This window comes from Cetorhinus maximus, chromosome 27 (genome assembly GCF_964194155.1).
Source record: "Cetorhinus maximus chromosome 27, sCetMax3.hap1.1, whole genome shotgun sequence".
NCBI lineage: Eukaryota > Metazoa > Chordata > Chondrichthyes > Lamniformes > Cetorhinidae > Cetorhinus > Cetorhinus maximus.
The window spans coordinates 8,402,406-8,419,540 of NC_135905.1; the positions used below are offsets into that span (position 1 = coordinate 8,402,406).

The 17,135-nt window shown below is 42.7% G+C and overlaps 1 protein-coding gene across 6 annotated transcripts in view; it reads left to right on the forward strand.

Moving 5' to 3' along the window:
* shld2 (shieldin complex subunit 2) overlaps nt 1-17,135 on the forward strand; it is a 124,410-nt gene that overhangs the window by 23,074 nt on the left and 84,201 nt on the right. For 4 of the 6 annotated variants that reach the window (XM_078530656.1, XM_078530655.1, XM_078530651.1 and 1 more), the window contains exon 2: nt 8,218-8,353. The gene's annotated coding sequence lies outside the window, so the exon portion shown is untranslated. The remainder of the gene's footprint in view (nt 1-8,217; nt 8,354-17,135) is intronic. The other 2 variants (XM_078530654.1, XM_078530653.1) reach the window with 1 other exon arrangement.

The following is a 17,135-nucleotide window of genomic DNA, read 5'->3' on the forward strand; positions in this document are numbered from 1 at the left end:
AATGGGGCAGGAGGGGGGTCAGAATCAAAGGCAGAGCAGTGGCTCTCAGCAGGCCTCCCCTCCTTTCCAATGTCTAGTCCAGCCACCACCGCCCATCCCGGAGCTGACAAGCTGGCTGCACAATTTCATCTGTCGTGCACACCGCAAAGAGACAGGCCTGGGATAATTCCAACGGTGATGGAATAAGTGGTCATTAATTGGCCACTTAAGGGCCTCACTTGGTGGCGGGTCGGAATGGTCGACCATGGGCTTTCCCGCCCAGAACTTAATGGTGGTGGAGGCGGAATGGCGGCAGGGTTCAGATACCCCACCACCCCGCCTAAGTAGATGCCCTCCCCGCCTCCAAACTTTCCACTAGTGAGAGCACAAGATTCCGCTCAATATGTTTTTAGAAATAGAGCTGTTATGCCCATGTTCCTGTTGCCCTTCTTTCTGAAATATTAGAACTTCTAGTTTAGACTGTATCACTGATTGTATTATAGGAAAAGCATCACTGATAAACTGAGTGCAGCATTTACCTTCAGTTCTTTCCTATGTTTGTGCATCTTTAGGTGCTTGTGTTTATTCAATGATTGAAGACACTTGAGTTAAGCAATCCCTGGATAATGACGCTGAAGGCTGACCTAAATGTTGACTTTCTTCCCCACTGGTCAATAGCACAGCCTACTACTGCAGCTGTCTCATGTTCAAAAAGAACGAGAGATGACCCTGTGCTCAGAAAGTGCTAGCGTCAGCTTGGCAGAAATGGGGCTGCCTTTCTGCCTTAAAACTGGCCAATGTTTTTGGACGTCACTGAACCAGATCTATTGACCTGAAAAGTGACATTACTTCGAGTCTGTCTGTCCAAAGGTCCTTGCCTGAAAATAAAATTTTTAATTTTCATTCAGATGACTGACTATATGGGAATGCCAAAGTTCTTGTACTAGTTTTGGACTTCAATAATTAATTAATTAATTCAAATGATGTGTTGAACATATGTTTACTGTGTTCAGGGAGTGAAATATCTCAGAGCAAAAAACCCATACTAAATGAGACAAAAAAAATTGCATATGATAAAAATCTTTAAAAAAAACTTAAAATGTTGGGAATACTCAGCAGGTCACCTGAAAAATACGGATGAGCAGCTCAAACGAAGGAACAGAATGAAGGAAAGTGGGGAAAGAAAAATGGCACTACCCATTCCTTGCTCTTGATTGCATTTGGCAAAAGGTGGCAACTCTGCAGTTCATTGTTGAAGTGGGACATTGTCTGTTTTAAGTACAAGGCTTACAAGCTAGTTTACGATAGCAATGTAGAATGCTATAAAAGTAACTGACAATTACTAATGCTCCTCGACGAGTGCTGTGGGTGTTGTCCCTCTCTGTCCTATCACTGCCAAGGTTAGGCTGATTCCCCGTGGTGTGTCATGAACAGCCTGTAGAAAGTGGGGGCGTGTTTCTTTGAAACTGGAACCTGATGAATGATGCACGTAATGTGATAAATGTTTTATAAACAGCTGCAGGGGAGGGAAGGGGGAATGATAGTTACAAAGTTAAAGGTTACTGTCAAAATGAATACCATTGATTTCAAAACCTAACTCACTGTGTACTCTGCAAACTGCAAAATGCTTTCATCTCCATAGTCATAGACGTAGCCGAGGAGTAAACATGAGCTTATTTATACCATAATTACCTAGTAAGTAGGAGTCAACATGTCTTTAGACAGGGAAGATTTTGTAAAACCAGTATTCTTTGGAAAAGTGACAATCTGGTCATCTGTGGTAAACCCTACGACATTGGGTACTCAGACTATAAAAAAAGCATTTCAAGTTCCACACGGAAGAGTACTAATTAATTTCCAAGCTGTGGGGATTCAGGTCAAAAATTAGATATGGATAAGAAACTAACAAGGATGGGGTGTAGTGTCAGGGATAAGTACTAAGATAAATGCCCTAGGACTCAGTTTTGGGACTACTACTGTTTACAATATAAATCACTGACTTGTATTCTGAAACTCAGTACAAATTGGTTAAATTTACAGATGATGCCAAAGTAGGGAATTGAAGACAGCAGCTCAAACTGCTGAATGAATTTGAGCACAAAATTCTTGGCTGACAGTCTAGTGGAGAATGAAGGGAATGCTACACGGCCAGAGATGCCATCTTTCAGATGTGTTAAACTGAGCGCCTGTTTGCTCTCTGAAGTGGACATAAAAGATTGCATGGCACTATTTCAGAGAAGAGCAGGGCAATTATCCCCTTTGTCATGGCCAATTTTTATCCTTCAATCAGCATCGTGAAAAAAAATTATCTGGTCATTATCACATTACTGCTTGTGGGAGTTTGCTGTACGCAAGTCGGCTGCCATATTTTCTACATTATAATGGTGACTTAAAAAGTACAATTCATCTTTGGTCATCAAGCTCTTTGGTATATCCTGAAGTTGTGAAAGTCCTATATAAATGGACGTCTTCCTTTCTTTAAGTAAATATGTGACTGGAATGAACTGTGGCAAATGAAATTAAATGCAGACAAGTGTAAAGTAATGTACTAAAGAAGGAAAAAGTGGCAGCAAACATACTTCAAGAATAGTGATATAATTGCTGTGGATGAAGTTGACTTTTAGAAGTCTTAGTAAACTCAAAGCAACTTGCATTTATATATCTCCTTTAACGCAGAAAGTGTTCCAAGACACTTCACAGAGACTAATAGATAAAAAATGGATGGTGTACCAAAGAAGAAGATAATAGGGAGAACTTCATCGAAAAGGTGGGTCTTAAAGAAAGAGAGGGCAGTAAAGAGGCTGAGAGGTTTTGGGAGGGAATTCCAGAATGTGGAGCCCAAATTGCTGAAAGTACAGTTATCAATGGTGGGGTGAAGGAAGAGGGGAGCACAAGCAAGCGGTGCAATAGTCAACACATTCATCCAATGCAGAGTTGCAATCAACCAAGGAAGTTGAATAAAAGTAGAACATTTTGGAAATTTTCACAAGTCAGACAGCAACTTTGCAGACCCAACTTGGAAGGGGTGCGAGGAGACAGGCGACTACGCTGGAGTGAAATGGAGACTCAGTGAGTAGTGAATTAGGTTCACATGGGAATTCGGGGCACGGGGGAAAGAGGTTTGGAATACATAGGAATTATTCTAATTTAATTAAATGAGTAATTAAATTAATTAACTAACTAACCTAAGTAACAATGGAAGGACAGGTGTTATGTTGCAGCTGTGGAAGGTGGATGCTTTTAGATGCCAAGGCAACCCATGACAAACATTTCTGCAGAAAGTGTAAGCAGCTGGAGGAATTCCGGATCAGGATTATTGATCTGGAAGCCGAACTGCAGACACTGCACAACATAAGGGAGGGGAAGGAAGCACCTGGACTCTTTGTTCCAGAAGACAGTCACACCTCTTAAAATAGGGTTGTCTGTTTTGGTCAGCAGTGAGGGACAGGAAGATGTGACCGCCAGTGACGCAAGTAATGGGACCAAACAGGCAGTAGTTGAGGAGCCTCAGACTTTGCAATGTCAAACAGGTTTGAGGTGCTCACAACCTGTGTGAATGAAAGTGAGGTCTGCAAGGTGGATGAGCAGGCTGGCCATGGCACCATGGTACAGGAAGCCGTTCAAGCAGTGGGAGCAAACAGGAATGTAGTTATAGTAGGGGGAAATATAGTGAGGGGGATCTTCTGCAACAAAGAGCGTGATTCTGTGAGTCCAGAAGGCTATGTTGCCTGCCTAGTGTCAGGGTTCAGGACATCTGCTCAGGACAGGGGAGGAACTTGCAGTGGGAGGGGGAGGATCCTGTCGTCATGGTCCATGTCGGTATCAACGACATAGGCAGGACAAGGAAGAAGGTTCTGCATAGTCAGTATGAGAAGCTAGGTACCAAATTAAGAAGCAGAACCCCAAAGGTTATAATCTCTGGATTGTACTCAACCACAATCTGTAACCTCATGGCCTGGCATATCCCTCACTCTACCATTAACCACCAAGCCAGGGCATCAACCCTGGTTCAATGAAGAGTGCAGGAAGGCATGCGAGGAGTGGCATCAGGCATGCCTAAAAATGAGGTGTCAACCTGGTGAAACAGAGGGCTATTTGCATGCCAAACAGCGGAAACAGCATGTGATAGACAGAGCTAAGTGATTTCATAACCAACGGCCTAGATCTAATACAGTCCTGCCATATCCAGTCATGAATGGTTGTGGACAATTAAACAACTCACATCAAGGAGATGGCTACAAATATCCCCATTCTCAATGATGGGAGAGCCTAGCACATCAGTGCAAAAGATAAGGCTGAAGCATTTGCAACAATCTTTAACCAGCAGTGCCGAGTGGATGATCCATTTCTGCCTCCTCCAGAGGTCCCCAGCGTCACAGATGCCAGTCTTCAGCCAATTCGATTCACTCCACATGATATCAAGAAACGGCTGAAGGTACTGGATACTGCTAAGGCTATGGATCCTGACATATTCTGGCAATATTCTAAATGCTTGTGCTCCAGAACTTGCTGCGCCCCTAGCCAAGCTGTCCCAGTACAGCTACAACACTGGCATCTACCCGGCAATGTGGATAATTGCTCAGGCATGCCCTGTACACAAAAAGTAGGACAAACATAACCTGACCAATTACTGCCCAATTAGCCTAATCTTGATCACCGGTAAAATGATAGAAGGGTCATCAACAGTACTATCAAGCGGCACAGGCTTAGCAATAACCTGTTCACTGATGCTCAGTTTGGGTTCCGCCAGAGTCACTCAGCTCCTGACCTCATTACAGCATTGATTCAAACATGGACAAAAGAGCGGAGCTCCAGAGGTGAGCTGAGAGTGACAGCCCTTGTTATCAAGGCAGCTTCTGACCGAGTGTGGCCGGGGGGAAACTCTCCACTGGTTGGAGTCATACTTGGCACAAAGGAAGATGGTTGTGGTTGTTGGAGGTCAGTCACCTCAGTTCTAGGACATTATTGCAAGAGTTTGTCAGGGTATTGTTCTAGGCCCAACCATCTTAAGATGCTTCATCAATGACCTTCCTTTGATCATAGGTCAGAAGTGGGAATGTTCGCTGCTGATTGCACAATGTTCAGCAGCATTTGCGCCACCTCAGATACTGAAGCAGTCTATGTCCAAATGAAGCAAGACCTGGTTAATATCCAGGCTTGGGCTGACAAGTGGCAAGTAACATTTGCGCCACACAAGTGCCAGGCAATGACCATCTCCAACAAGAGAGAATCTAACATCACCCCTTGACATTCAGTGGCATTACCAACACTGAATCCCCCACTATCAATATCCTGGGAGTTACCATTGACAAGAAGCTGAACTGGACTAGCCATATAAATACGGTGGCTATAAGAGCAGGTCAGAGGCTAGGAATCCTGCAGCGAGTAACTCATTTCCTGACTCCCCAAAGCCTTTCCACTGTGTGCAGGTACAAGTCAGGACTGTGATGGAATACTTTCCACTTGTCTGGATGAGTAGAGCCCCAACAACACTCAGGAAGCTTGACACTATCCAAGACAAAACAGCCAGCTTGATAAGCACCCCATCCATAAACATTCACTCCCTCCACCACTGACGTACAGTGGGAGCAGTGTGTACCATCTACAAGGTACACTGCAGAAACTCACCAAGGCTCCTCTCAAACCCACGACTGCTATCATCTAGAAGGACAAGGGCAGCAGACCCATGGGAGCATCACCACCTGGAAGTTCCCCTCCAAGCCGCATCCCATACTGTCTTGGAAATATATCACTGTTCCTTCACTGTCGCTGGGTCAAAATCCTGGAACTCCCTCCTAGCAGCACCTAAACCCCATGAACTTCAGTGGTTCAATATTGCAGCTCACCACCATCTTCTCAAGGACAATTAGGGATGGGCAATAAATGCTGGCCTAGCAACAATGCTCACATCCCATGAATGAATAAAAAAAAAAATTCTCAGCTCTCCCAATTTTCATCAAGGCAGGACAAGGGCTGTTGCGGATTGCAGTACCTGCACCCTACACTCCCGGCTTGGCCTGCTGCAGGGGATAAGCATCTCCTAGCCTCAAGCAATTTTTGTGGAGTCAGACCAGCTTTTCAAAGAGTAGTAGTTCTCGGCGCCTAGTGGTATCGTAAACCATAGTCTGCATGAGAGAACCTTTTGAAAGGTAAGATCAAAAGGTCATAGTATTGCATGGGAGACATAGGTGTGTCCCTCCACAGAACCTCATACCCTCCATGCCAAGTTATGCCTCTCTACTCACCTGTATGGCCTTCATATCCTCAAGCCAATCTATGCCCCTCCATCCACCCACCATGGCTCCTCATACGCCATGCCAACCTATGCCATTCCACCCACACTGCCATGGCCTCAGACTGTCCATGCCAACCTATTTACTGAGTATACACTCTTACCCTATCGTAACAATGTTATGTGTGAAAAGGTTTTTAAAAAGTCATTCATTCATAACTTTCTTTAAAAAACTTCTTTCACTACAGCCCTTTGGAAGTGTCAATCAACCACACCTTTAAAGTATGAATAGCAGAAATCGCAAGCACTCGACACCTCTTCATGTTGTGTAAATAAACATTGAGCAATTGAGAAATAGATCTAAGAGAAAAAGCCCAGACATCCATTAGTCTGTTGAAATGGCTGCACCCAAGGGAAAATATTGTTTGACAGATTTTTTTCCCCACTATTTAGTTTAAACCCTGTTCTACAGCCGCAGTTATATGATTTGCCAAGACACTGGTCCCAGCACAGTTCAGGTGAAGAGTGTCTCAACGATACAGCTCCCTCTTGCCCCAGTACTGATGCCAGTGCTTCATGAATCAAATCTTTTTCTCCCGCAACAATCTTTGAGCCATGCATTTAACACTCTGATCTTTTTTCCCCAAGCTAATTCACTTGTGGCTCGGGTAGTAATCCCGAGATTATTACTTTGTGGTTCTATTTTTTAATTTACCTCCTAGCTGCTCATACTCCCTTAGCAGAATCTCTTTATTTGACCTACTTTTGTCATTGATATCCACATAGACCATGAGAACTAGACCCTTCTTTTGTTCAAAGTTCTTCCACATTGCCTCTCCAAACAAAAATATGAGTTTAAAAAATCAATTTTTTCAGCTCAGTGGAAACTCGTCATGTTTAGTGTCCTTGCCTTTAGACCATTCTAATGATGTCAATGTTGGGGAAAAACTCTATATGTAGATTGTAGAGGTGGGACTGTGATTTCAGACATCCTGATGCTGACATGTTTCCATTGTTAATATTAATTAATAGTTTAATTGTGTTCAGGTGGAGGCCATTAACTGGGGATTCACTTGTGTTGCTCTCAGTTCATAGCACCCTCGCCTTTGAATCAGAAGGTTGTGGGTTCATGTCCCACTCCCGGAAACCAAGAACTGTGAATGTACTCGAAAGAGTTACATGCGATCTGTTGATAACTCGAAAGAGTTATATAAGAACAGACTGAAGCTATGGTTGTTGGATTTGGAGGTACACATGTATTTTTGTGAACTGCCAGATAGTCAAAGATATAATGCCAACTGGGTATGTAGAGTACATGGTGGGCCCACACGGAATTAAAGACAATTTGACATTTAAAAAAAATATTCTTGAGTAGATCTGGTCTTCCCTTCTTTAAATTTCATTTGTACTGATTGGCAAAATGAACATATTGACCTGTCTGGGAAATTGGCTGAGCAGAAGGAGATGGAGAGCAGGGATAATGGGCAGGTACACTAATTGACAGGATGTGACAAGTGGTGTCTTACAAGGATCTGCATTTTCCTATCAGAAATCCTTGGTTTATAGGAACACTTCTTAAAAAAATGCTTTGTAGGTCGAGAAGAAAGCTGAAGCTTGTGTTGTGGGGCCTCAGCAATTCACTGTATTCATTAAAGACTTAAATAGTGGAATAGCTGAAAAAATTGAATGCTGCATATCCAAATTTGCTGATGATGCAAAGAAATATGGTATAGCAAACAGTATAGATAGAAGTGTAAAATTACAAGAGATACTAATAGATTAAGTAAATGAGCAAAAGTGTGGCAAATGAATTTCAATCTAAGCAAATCTGAGGTCGTCCATTTGGACCAAAAAAGGATACAACATGGTACTTTCCAAATGGTGAAAAGCTAGAAATATTGGAGGTCCAAAGAGTCTTGGGGTTCTGCGATATAGATCAGTAAAATGTCATGAACTAAGAAAGAAAATAGTCAAAAAGGTAAATGAAATTTTATCTTTATATCTAGAGGAATACAAGGAGTGGAAATTATACTTCAGCTATACCAAGCCCTGGTTAAACCATACCTGGAGTACTAAGAGCAGTTCTGGGCACCATACCTTAGGAAGGATATACAGTAAGTCCCTGCTTTAAGTTGCCCCATTGTAAGTAATTTTGATTCAGTCATATTTTTAATGCGGGCCAGTATTTATGTTTAGCGTTATGGATTCACATTAATATTATTTTGCACCGGTATGTGACAAAGGGCCGTATGACCCAATCAGCACCGTTTTGGAGCAACCTCTTCTGCTTGCTTACTCTCTCGCTAGCTGATCCTTCCGTTCAATGATCCTCCTGCTGGCTGCTGACCCTTCTGCTCGTGATTCTCCCACTCTCCGCCTCTTCAGCTTGCAGCATACGTCTGCGACCCTGCAAGATCAAGCTGCTCTCAATTCATAAGAGTGCTTCCTATCTCTCACTACTCATCTCTCGAGCCCTCGCTCACAGCGAAGGTACATTCCTACAGAAATATTTACAATATGTTTTATGCCTCCTGCTGGTCTACTGTACTCTTTTCTCTATCCTTATCAGTTTCTTCGTCTTCCTTTGCTGAATTCTAAAATCATCCTAATCTTTAGGCTTCCTACTCATTTTGTAATCATTATAAGCCTCTTCCTTTTATCTAAAATGACCTTTAACTCCTCTTGTTAGCCACTCATTGGACCACTTTGTTGGGTTTTTGTGCCTTAAAGGAATGCATGTTTGTTGTAAATTATGTTTAATACTTTACCCATTTCCCACATCATTATATCTTTTAATGTAATTTCCCTATCTACCTTAGGCAATTCGCCCCATGTACCTATGTAGTTTGCTTTGTTTAGATTTAACTCCCTAGTTTTAGAGGTAATTATATCACTTTCAAATTGATTATAAAATTCCATCATATTATGGCCACTCTTCCTGATAGGCCCCTTTACTACAAGATTATTAATTAACCTTTGCTGCAAAATACCCTGTTCTCAAGTTGGTTGCTTGACATACAGTACTGATCTTGAAAACTACCTTGTGTACATTCCATGAACTTGTACTTCACACTATTATTGCAAATTTGATTTGCCCAATCTATATTCAGATGGTTACTGACTGTATCACACTTATTTCATGCATTTCCAATTTCCTGATTTATACTATACTCTAGACTATAATTACTGTTAAGGCGCCTAAAAATAATTCCCAGCAATGTTTTCTGATCTTTGCTGTTTCTTAGCCCCATCAAAACTGATTCTACTTTTTGATTTTCTCAGCCTTGACCCTTTCTTTCTGTCATTATCCCTTCCTTTATTGTCAGGGCTACCTCTCCTCCGTTTTGCCTGTCTCATCTAAAAGTTAAGTATGCTAGAATATTTAAGTTCTAACCTGGGTCACTTTGCAATCATATATCTATTATGGCTATTAGATCAAATCTGTTCATTTCTATTTTTGCTGTTAATTCATCTAATTTGTTGCAGATGCTTCATGCCTTGTCTTGCCTTGCAATTTGATTGAACTTTTCAAGACATTAGATAGGAAGAAACTATTGCAGCAAGTTGGGATGTCTAGGATAATGGGTATAATCTAAAATTTAAAGCTGGACCTTTCAGAATTGAAATTGAGAAACACTTCTTCATGCAAAGGGTGGTAGAAGTTTGGACATTTCTTCGCGAATGGTAACTGATCAATTGTTAACTTTAAAACTGAGATTGATTTTTGTTAACCCAAGGTATTAAGGGATATGGGGCAAAGGTGAATATATGGAGTTAGATTACCGATCAACTCTGATCTCAGTGAATGGTGGAAGAGGCTCAAGGAACAAATGGTCTACTCCTGTTCTTATATAACTTGTAATGCTGGTGTGAAGCATCAGTCAAAATGTGAACATTTGTCCTAAACTATAACCACTGTTAAGGGCCTGTAAATGTCTCCATGGTTGGGTTCAGCTCAGGGAATTGTCCAGGAAAGAGGGAGGAGACAGTGAATAAAGTGAATAGGGAATAAAATAACCTGACAAATGCAGTAAAGAAGTTGGGCCAACAGGCTGTAAAAATAAATGTCAGGAAACATGAAAGATATAAAGGGATTAAAAAGTAAGTAACAGAAAAATAGTAATTTCAAACAGTTTCTGAAAAAATTAGTGATAACAATGTTGTTTCATTTTGAATAAGCTAAACTAATACAAAAACAGAATTACCTGGAAAAACTCAGCAGGTCTGGCAGCATCGGTGGAGAAGAAATCAGTTAACGTTTCGAGTCTTCATGACACTTCGGCAGAACTGAGTATAGTTAGGAGAAAGGTGAAACATAAGCTGGTCTAAGGTGGGGGGGCGGGGGGAGAGAGAAGTTGAGGGTGTGGTGATTGTGGAGATAAGCAAGCAGTGATAGGAGCAGATAATCAAAAGATGTCACAGACAAAAGGATCAAAGAGGTGTTGAAGGTGGTGATATTGTCTAAGAAAAGTGCTAATTAAGAGTGGAAGACAGGATACTCAAGGTACAGCTCTAGTGGGGGTGGGGTGGAAAGACTAACAAAGTTTTAGTTTTAGATTTAAAAATAATGGAAATAGGTGGGAAAAGAAGAATCTATATAAATTATTGAAAAAAAGGGAGGGGGGAGAAACGGGGTGGGGATGGGGGGAGGGGGAGTTTAAGATCTAAAGTTGTTGAATTCAATATTCAGCCCGGAAGGCTATAAAGTGCCTAGTCGGAAGATGAGGTGCTGTTCCTCCAGTTTGCGTTGGGCTTCACTGGAACAATGCAGCAAGCCAAGGACAGACATGTGGGCAAGAGAACAGGGTGGAGTGTTAAAATGGCAAGCGACAGGGAGGTTTGGGTCTTTCTTGCGGACAGACCGCAGGTGTTCTGCAAAGCGGTCGCCCAGTTTGCGTTTGGTCTCTCCAATGTAGAGGAGACCGCATTGGGAGCAACGAATGCAGTAGACTAAGTTAGGGGAAATGCAAGTGAAATGCTGCTTCACTTGAAAGGAGTGTTTGGGCCCTTGGACGGTGAGGAGAGAGGAAGTGAAGGGGCAGGTGTTGCATCTTCTGCGTGGGCATGGGGAGGTGCCATAGGTGGGGGTTGAAGAGTAGGGGGTGATGGAGGAGTGGACCAGGGTGTCCCGGAGGGAACGATCCCTACGGAATGCCGTCAGGGAGGGTGAAGGGAAGATGTGTTTGGTGGTGGCATCATGCTGGAGTTGGCGGAAATGGCGGAGGATGATCCTTTGAATGCGGAGGCTGGTGGGGTGATAAGTGAGGACAAGGGGGACCCTATCATGTTTCTGGGAAGGAGGAGAAGGCGTGAGGGAGGATGCACGGGATATGGGCCGGACACGGTTGAGGGCCCTGTCAACGACCGTGGGTGGAAAACCTCGGTTAAGGAAGAAGGAGGACATGTCAGAGGAGTGACAAAAGCTACTTTCTCTCTATTGTCTCCTGTCTTCCCTCTTCTGATTGGAGTGCTGACTGCTTGCTAGGATATGATACTATAGTCATCTGTCGTCTCCAGAATCTCACCCACAGGACATTATTAACTTGTAAGCCTTGAAAGTCAACATCAGGAGACTTTTCAACCTCTGGGAGTGCCACAGTCAGGGTGGATTGTGTCTTCACCTGATGTCTACACTTGCATACCTCCAGCAAAGGTTGGTGAATAGTGATTAGAAGTGGAAATCCTGGATGACTTTCCCCTTTCTTAACTCAAAGCCCTTGAGATCTATTTTGGGGCTTCTTCTTGTGCCTTACCCTAAGATTATCTCATTTACGACAGACCAGGCATTTGCACCTGGGATTTTGGTTTGTACAGTGCAACTGCTCACTAAGTGTGGTGAACCAGTTGGAAAGCTGCAACAAGTAACATTAAATTAAATAATAGGAATCGTTGCAGATGTTACAAACTATTTTCAAGTGAACAGTAATCTTTCTGTGCATAGATGTTGGAAGATGATCATTTGTAACTGTATGTTGTTCAGTCAAATGAATAACGAGTCTTGGCGAACAGCAGAACTCTCTCATGCAAATACGTAGATAAAACAATCGCCAGCCTGTTTCTTCGCATAATTTCATGTTAATAAGTTTCATATCGCAATGATCTGAAGCCAACTTAATGATGAGATGCCAATGCACTTGCAATTTTATTTAACAGTTTATGGCCAAGATCCAGCAGGGTAAGGGTTGATTTGCGATCAAAGCACAAAGTCAGCAAATTCACTACGCTGGTTGCTCATTAAAAGTGCAATGTCTGTAGATTATTTACCATTTAACTCCTGATTTTGTTTCCTTCTCTACCTTGGGCAGCTGAGGTGAATAATGGTGCCTAAAACTTTGCCAGGTTGCGATCAGCCAGCCTAATAGTGATCAGAAATCAAATCTGGAATACATTGGTACGAATAGCTCAGTTTGTTTTACCCACATTGTGCAGTATCTTCACCCAGTAAACTGTCAGCAGAGCCTCGAAAATTAATTTATTCCTGAGCTATTTTATTAACTTACCCCCTCTTGTGGTCTAACCGCAAAGTGATAAAATTTGCTCTCAGTGAAGTGACATTGGTCAGTGACCGGCAGCTCTGGAACTCTTAACCCGTGACCACCTGTTTAGGATCTGTACTTTGTGCCCTACATGCTTGACAGATTTTTTTGTAATTTATGGTGCTGAGCTCAGTGTATTGATTTCATAACGCCAAAACTTTAATATGATGTGCATAACACAGAGTTTATTTCAAAAGTATTTCAAGTTAGAATCAGTTGCAAATAAACCTGTTTTCAGGCGCACTGTCAACAAGTATGAGTCAAAGATCTTCCACTGAATAATTCCAAGGAACATTCTGGGTTATGTTATACACCAACTTAACTATTCAGATGAAAAAGATGGAGAATACTGTGCATGCATGTGACTCTTATGTCCTTTTGGTTAGTTAAGCTCAGTTTCCAAGGCTTACTGATGGCTTATCTGGCTAAAACATACAGACCAGGGAAGCCCCAGGTTCTGTACTGAGTAAACTGATCTCAGTCCAGCCATCAGTAGGAGTTCTATAACTGGCCTCAGTACACCCACCTCATCTAGGAAGAGGGAAAAGAAGCCTTATTTCCCATTCCTGATTGCTAATGAGCAGGCCCAGCTGAAAAAGCTCCTTTGTTTTGTGGGTGCTGACTAAGGGCAGGATCAGGCTTGCTGAGATCATTCTATGGTTGAATAGCCTATCAACAATCATGGTATCGATTCATGGATGGAAAATGATCATTTAGTTTTTTTCATTCATGGGATGTGGGCATCACTGGCTAGGCCAGCATTTATTGCCCTTCCCTAATTGCCCTTGAGAAGGTGGTGGTGTAAACACACCCACGGTGCTGTTAGGGAGGGAGTTCCAGGATTTTGACCCAGCGACAGTGAATATGTTTCCAAGTAAGGATGGCATGTGGCTTGGAGAGGAACTTCCAGGTGCTGATGTTCTCATGTGTCTGTTGCCCTTCTCCTTTTAGATGGTAGTGGTCATGGGTTTGGAAGGTGCTGTCTAAGGAGCCTGTGTGTTTCTTTGTCTTACTGGCTAGGGCAATCAGAGCTGATGGAACCGAGCCCCAGGAGTTACTGGCTAAGATTTTGTGATAGGAGTAATGAGTGAGGAGGAGTGAGACCTATTAGCACTCACCATTATTATGGAATAAATTGGACAGCAACATCCAGTGTCTGCACAAATGCAGTTAAAGGCAGAAACCTAGAAGTTGCTGTCTGATTTGCCTGCTCTTCTGCAAGCTTTTGCTACACAGAGAATTTTACATTTTTTAGTCTTTTTTTTTATCAGCCTCTCACTTAATCCCACCTTTTTATTTCACTTTCTATTCATGATTTTACATCAAACTAAATATTCTGATTTATACTTCCTGGCTTAGACACTGTGGTCTTGATTTTATTAGGCTGCCAGGGCTGGGATTGGAGGTGAGCAGGAGCCAAAAATAGCCTCGACAGCTGGCATGCCAGTTCCCCGTCTTTATCCTGCCCCCAACACGACTTGCTAAGGGCCACTTAAGGCCAATTAAAAGAGGTCAACTGAGATTTTCCAGTTGGCCTCCAGGTTCCCACAGGTGGCAGGAGCCAGTGTCAGACTAGTGAGGCCCACACTTTGGGTAGGTCTAGAGGCCCTCCCTGTCTGCCTGGGTGTGGTAGGCTGCCCTGTAAAGGCCTTGTGTCATGTATTTTAGTAAGACATGAATCTATGAACTCGAGAGTTAAATATTAGTATAAGCTCAATATTATATTTTCTCCCATTGTGTTGTTCCTATGGTAACCTGGAACCTGTTTCGAATACTGGCCTTAGTCTTAGCCGTGACACTATCTTGGCTTTAATACAGCAAGTTAACTAAAGCAATATATTGCATGACTAGCACAAATAAAACCTTATTGATGCTGAAAAATGTGAATATTATTTACCTGCCACTTTTGACAATTTGCTTATGATGCTTATGACAGCTTTGTTCTTCCCTCTCTAAAACCTCTTTTTCTCAATTATGTACATTGCACAATTTATTGCCTTAACTCCAATGGTAGTTTTGTAATTTTTGCTAAAGCTGCAAGTACTTCCCAGCTCTTTTCTCCTCAAAACCTCTCCTTTTTATTTCTCATGTTATTTACGTGATTATAAAAGATGCTCCTTCCTTAGTTCACCAGGTAGATTTGTAGGTATTGCTGAAAGCTGCCTTTGTGTTTGGCATGAAATGAAATCAGAAGAAATGAATCCATTATTAACTCTTAATATTCGGCACCTTGAGCAGATGACTATTCACCATGGTCTTGGGTTTGCTGACTAACTGCAACTGCACCGTCTGACCCAGCATTTTTTATTCTTTTTCTCTCTCTGCCTGTACTTGACTATTTTTGTAAATTCTCTGCCTGATTGTCATTGAGCACTTTAAGGCCTTGCAGTTCCAGAACTGCAGATAGGAATCAGAAGTGCTCATGGTGTAGATATCTCTCTAACAAGAACTAAAAATCCCTGGTTGAATTCAATAATTATTTTCTACTTGTTTCTCATATCAAATAACTTGTCTGGATATTGCAATTTCATAGGAGCTAAATGAAAGCTCTCATTCATATTATGCTCTTATCTAAAAAAAACACAATTTGTCTACCTCCCTAGCACACCAGGTCTAGGTGATGTTTTTAGCTTTGAATTAAAGAGGAAGGAGCAGGTCTGCGGGAATAAAAATAAAACTCTTAGTAGTGAGTTCCAACATTGGAAAGGTGGCAACGTAGTGGTAATGTCACTGGACTAGTAATGCAGGCTAATGCTTTGCCAACACTGGCTCAAGTATCACTGTGGCAGCTGGTGGAATTTAAATTCGAGTAATAAATTTGGAATTAAAAGCTAGCCTAATGGTGACCATGAAACTGTTGTCAATTGTTGTAAAAACCCATCTGGTTCACTAATGTCTTTTAGAGAAGGAAATCAGCTGTTCATACCCAGTTCTGGCCTACATGTGACTCCAGACCCACAGCAATGTAGCTGACTTTTAAATGCCTTCTGAAGTGGCCTAGCTAGCCACTCAGTTGTATCAAACTGCTATGAAATCTAAAAGGAATGAAACCGCATGGATCACCCAGCATCAACCTAGGTGCTGGAAACGACAATGGCACACCTAGCCCTGTCAACCTTGCAAAGTCCTCCTTACCAACATCTGGGAACTTGTGCTAAACCTGGGAGAGCTGTCCCACAGACTAGTCAACCAACAGCCTGACATAGTCAAACTCATGGAATCATACCTTACACACTGTTCCAGACACCACCATCACCAGCTATGGGTATCCCTTTCCCACCGACAGGACAGACCCACTAGAGGTGGCACACAGTTGGGAGGGTGTTGCCCTGGGAGACTTCAACATCGACTCTGGACCCCATGAAGTCTCATGGCATCAGGTCAAACATGGGCAAGGAAATCACCTATTAGTTACCACCAACTGTCCCCCTCAGCTGATGAATCAGTGCTCCTCCATGTTGAACACAACTTAGAGGAAGCACTGAGGGTGACAAGGGCACAGAATGTGCTTAGGGTGGGGGACTTCAATGTCAATCAGCAAGAGTTGCTTGGTAGCACCACTACTGACTGAGTTGGCCAAGTCCTAAAGGACATAGCTGCTAGACTGGGCCTTTGGCAGGTCATGACGGAACCAAAAAGAGGGAAAAACCTACTTTGTCTTTTCCTCACCAATCTATCTCTCGTAGATTCACCTGTCCATGACACCATTTGTAGGAGTGACCACTGCACCGTCCTTGTGGAGACAAAGTCCCGTCTTCACATTGAGGATACCCTCCATCATGTTGTGTGGCACTACCACCGTGCTAAACTGGGCATCCATGAGGCGCCATCAGCAGCAGCAGAATTGTGTACAACCACAATCTGTAACTTCATGGCCTGGCATATCCCCCACTCTACCATTACCTCAGACATGGGGGTCAACCCTGTTTCAATGAAGAGTGCAGGAGGGCATGCCAGGTGCAGCACCAGGCATACCTAAAAATGAGGTGTCAACCTGGTGAAGCTACAACACAGGACTACTTGCATGCCAAACAGCAGAAGCAGTATCTGATAGAGCTAAGTGACCCCACAGCCAATGGAAAAGATCAAAGCTCTGCAGTCCTTCCACACAATGTGAATGGTGGTAGACAATTAAACAACCAACCGGAGGAGGAAGCTCCACAAATATCCCCATCCTCAATAATGAGGGAACCTAGCACATCAGTGCAAAAGACAAGGCTAAGACATTTGAAACCATCTTCAGCCAGAAGTACTGAGTGGATGATTCACTTTGGCCTCCTCCTGTGCCTCCTGCATCACAGATGCCAGTCTTCAGCCAATTCAATTCACTCCAGAAGTGTGAGCTGATTTGTTTTGGCAGGAAAGATATGATGAGACAGTATAAAATA